This window comes from Pseudochaenichthys georgianus, chromosome 17 (assembly GCF_902827115.2).
Source record: "Pseudochaenichthys georgianus chromosome 17, fPseGeo1.2, whole genome shotgun sequence".
NCBI classification, from domain to species: Eukaryota; Metazoa; Chordata; class Actinopteri; order Perciformes; family Channichthyidae; genus Pseudochaenichthys; species Pseudochaenichthys georgianus.
In genome coordinates, this window is record NC_047519.1 from 1,565,811 (window position 1) to 1,570,333 (window position 4,523).

At 42.1% G+C, this 4,523-nt stretch overlaps 1 long non-coding RNA gene across 1 annotated transcript; it reads right to left on the reverse strand.

Annotated features, from left to right (window-relative positions):
- Window positions 1-2,114: 2,114 nt before the first annotated feature.
- LOC139435612 (uncharacterized) lies at window positions 2,115-3,797 on the reverse strand. The gene is made up of 3 exons (XR_011644838.1): window positions 3,368-3,797; window positions 3,043-3,156; window positions 2,115-2,529 (listed from the first exon to the last, which is right to left on the reverse strand). It is a non-coding gene; the product is annotated as an uncharacterized lncRNA (long non-coding RNA).
- Window positions 3,798-4,523: the final 726 nt, after the last annotated feature.

Genomic DNA, 4,523 nt, shown 5'->3' on the forward strand with positions numbered 1-4,523 from the left:
CTGTGTGTGTGTGTGTGTGTGTGTGTGTGTGTGTGTGTGTGTGTGTGTGTGTGTGTGTGTGTGTGTGTGTGTGTGTGTGTGTGTGTGTGTGTGTGTGTGTGTGTGTGTGTGTGTGTGTGTGTGTGTGTGTGTGTGTGTGTGTGTGTGTGTGTGTGTGTGTGTGTGTGTGTGTGTGTGTGTGTCTGTGTGTGTGTGTGTGTGTGTGTGTGTGTGTGTGTGTGTGTGTGTGTGTGTGTGTGTGTGTGTGTGTGTGTGTGGCTTAGGTTACCTGTGTGTCTCTGAGCATGCTCAGTAGAGCCGGCTGTCACCTGAGATGCACAGGTGCTGTTTTGAAATGAGCCGTTCACTTAGGCTCCTTCCCATGTCATCTTCCTAAATTTCAATGGTGGAAGTACTCAGATATTTCACTCAAGTAAAAGTAGAAAATACTACCGTGTAAAAATACTTTATTTTGCTTTATTTTACATTTCACCACTGGTGAATGTCAATATTGTTATTTCACATCAGCAAATAAAAGAAAATAGAGAAATGTGTTTTATTCATTGTTACGACCGCAACAGGAAAGTTCAAAAAGAGACGCTCAAAGTTGGCAAAAATCACGGCACTTTATTTGCAACACCAAAAACAGGAGAATTATTCATGAAAATACATATTCATAGTGTCCATCTTCTCAAGAGTCTTTCAAACCACATTGTTGTATTATATAGTCACATTTCTGATGAAATGTTGATTCTTAGGTCATGTTATCATCATTAATGATAAACTGATGTTTTAAAAAGTTCAACAGCGATCCTCCACATATTCTAGTGCTCATGATTTACAAAGAGGCAGTAATGATAAATGAGGACATTAGTTCTCATTTCAAAAGGTGATCTCACATGGTCAGGACGATCTTCCCAGCAGCCCCGGGACACTGGATGATGTCATGGTGGGCCTGGGGGGCCTGGTCCAGCGGGACCTGAGAGCCGACAACGGGCCGCAGCCAGCCGGCCTCCCCCCACCACCGACAGCAGCGCCGCACACTGGGGGGTTATCACACCGAAATACCGCTTCAACACGTGTATTTCGGTGTATTCACGGCATTCATTTAGTTATTCTACAGTATTGTTGTTTTATAGTTATTTGTTAATGTAACCCAATTTGTGTTCTTTGAAATTGAAAAGGATATCGCATTGTGTTTGTCACTTTCGTTGCTGTTGTATATGTCTTAAGTGTAATTTGGCTTGGCTTCCTATTTATGGACATGCTTTTATTTTTGAAGGAGAGTTAGCGCTGTTGACAGGAAGTTGTTGTTGCTATGGAAACAACGTGACGGAGATTAACGGAGAAAAGTAATATCTACATATAAAGACGGAGAAAGTAAACAATAACGTTTATGGTTAAGTGTTAGCACCATAGACATATAAAGAGTAGACGCCGCATCGACCGCTACTGCCTATTGGCGCTGACGAGCCGTGGGGCCGCCATCTTGGACCGGTCACCCGCTCCACTCAGTGTAATCTGTCTGGCAGGCGCAATGAAGTGTCAGCGCATTTTATCAATCATAACTCGCTGAATACAAAACTGATTTTCACGGGGGGGGTTTTCTGCAAACGTCATATATGTAGGCATGATACCGGACACATGATTCGGCGTATTTTAATATTCATAGTAGGCTTAACAGCAATAGAATATTCTGGTATTTGATAGCCTATGTTATGTATGATAGGTATTTTGCAAAAGACACACGATATATAATATATACACACACACACATAAAAAAACACTAATGGTCTATATATGATAGAGAAGCAGATTGTGTAGGCCTATACTCAGCTATTTTAATAAGTTGATAAATGAAGAAACAATAATACATTATACATAGACAGAAGTTATATATCAGTAAAAATGAATATCTATGTCATAAAAAATGAAAATGTACTTCTACATCTATATAAAAAATGTAAATGTTCAAGTTAAACACAAGAACATGACACCACCCCGCCCAAACCATATTTACACAAAGTTGCTCATGACACCCGAATGCCCCGTGCATGCGGCTCCTCCAAAGCATGACTGAGAACCTCTTTCTCATATCTTTGTCTTTGGGAAACCATCAAAATAAAAACGGGAGATTTGAGAGTCAACACAAAAACATTTTAAGAAGGAGGTCAAGCTTATTTTCTTCCTTCTTCTTCCTAGATAGATTAGATTCGATTTTAGATTTAGATTAGGACCCTTTGTGTTTCAGGTGACAAAGACTTCGTCAGGTAATATGCAATGGGAGCCTTCCAATGTCCGTGTAGGCCAACCACCATGAACACAAGAGCCTCAGTAGCAGCATCGGTCTCATTGTTTCCATCACCCATGTCTACAAAACCAGACATTGACTTGTTATGTGGATTATATTGCACATGTTTTCTGATGGCCATGTCATCCAACATGAGTGAAACACATCCATATTTAGCCTGGTCGTCCTGGCATCTTCTCTCCAGCATATCCAGCATCATCTTGTTCAGGCCAGGCTTGCCATCCACCGAACACAGCCACCTGTAAAAAAATTGAGAAGTAGCTATTTAACGTACTTGCAACCGTAATTTCCAAAAATGAAATTTAACAACATTAAGATTACCTTTTCTAGAAAGAGGGATGAACATGGTTTGAGTGATGTTTCACTTCACACACATCACTTTGACACAACTAGAGTATGGCCCACATTCTTTCTTATAGTCATCACCTGTCAAAGCCACTGCCAGCATCATGCGTGTGTGTGTGTGTGTGTGTGTGTGTGTGTGTGTGTGTGTGTGTGTGTGTGTGTGTGTGTGTGTGTGTGTGTGTGTGTGTGTGTGTGTGTGTGTGTGTGTGTGTGTGTGTGTGTGTGTGTGTGTGTGTGTGTGTGTGTGTGTGTGTGTGTGTGAGTGTGCCAGGAATGCATGTTCAACATGTCTTCAATTGTGTGTGTATGGGTTTATTTGTGAGTGTGTTTAATGAGTGGCAGCAAACAAGAGAGATTTTACTTTGTCTAGGACCATTATGAATGATGTTGAAAATAGAAATACTCACATCATTAGGCTGAGGTTGTGAGTGTGAGGTTGAAGCTTCTGGGTCGTCCTGAGGGGCCACAGACAGGCTCTCTTCAGCTTTTCTGGAAGTAGACGTAGTCCTGCCCTTTTCCAGCTAAAATGAAGAAGCAGAATACTTGACACACACACACACACACACACACACACACACACACACACACACACACACACACACACACACACACACACACACACACACACACACACACACACACACACACACACAGGTATTTCACCCTGCCCTGTTATTGATAATAGAATATTTACATTTATGAATGCTAATAACCGTATGATGATACACCTACTCTTTGGAGGTGAACCGGGAAGCTGAAGATGGAGGGAATAACACCATCTCTGAGTCGGACAATCTGTCCTGTCCTGCAAATCACGGATGACTCGCTTGCAGTGAACCCTTCCCTCCTCAAAGCAACTTCCCACTTCTTTCTCATATCTTTGTCTTTGGGAAACCTTCAAAATAAAAACGGGAGATTTGAGAGTCAACACAAAAACATTTTAAGAAGGAGGTCAAGCTTATTTTCTTCCTTCTTCTTCCTAGATAGATTAGATTAGATTTTACTGTATTCATCCCACAACGGGGACATTCACTTGTTACAGCAGCGATTTATAAAGTCTCAGTTGGCCATGAACATAATGTTTGCTGGCTACGATTTCGCTGGCGGACATCAATACAGTACAATAATATTCTATTTACAAAATACAACCAATTATAATGTTGAATCTTACTTGTGAAAAGTAATCCCCCGACCCCTGTTCGCAATCGTCCGCCGATTTGCACAGCAATATGCCGCACAGTGCTCTGGCATCTTGAAACCTCTGCTGTCTATGGGTAGAATGTCTGTAGGATGACCGGTCCAAGATAGCGGCCGTATTTCTTGCGCCCCAGCAGCCAATGCGGCGTCTACTCTTTATATGTCTATGGTTAGCACCCCCCGAAGAGGCACAAGCTCTTATGTTGACATTGGAGATTTCAATAAATTCAATTTGAAAACAAACGGGGAAAAAACAAACAAAACGAATATCCGAATAGTACTCCAACGAACGAATATTCGGATATTTGGGTACAGCCCTAGTATGTATAAATAAATACTAGTGACAGTGAGGTGAGCAGTTATGTGGAGAAAACACCCCAGATGCTTCGCTGTCGTTTCCTGAATGATAATAGGTCGCTTACGGTTGTGACCCGTTATACCTTAGTCAGCGCCCCTAGTTACACCAATCAGCGTGCAATTACTGTACAGCCAATCACAATGCGTGACATCATTGGTAAGCGACGGACCCCGAACACATATGGTAGGGCGAACACATATGGTACTGACACCGGTGTTGTGCCGTATGGTTGAAGGCTTGCCGTAGATTGAAGCCCTGCTTGCGGGGACGCACAAACGTGACGTCATCGCCTGTATTGAGCGTTCGTCTAGTTTAATAAGCTTTTTTCTCTTT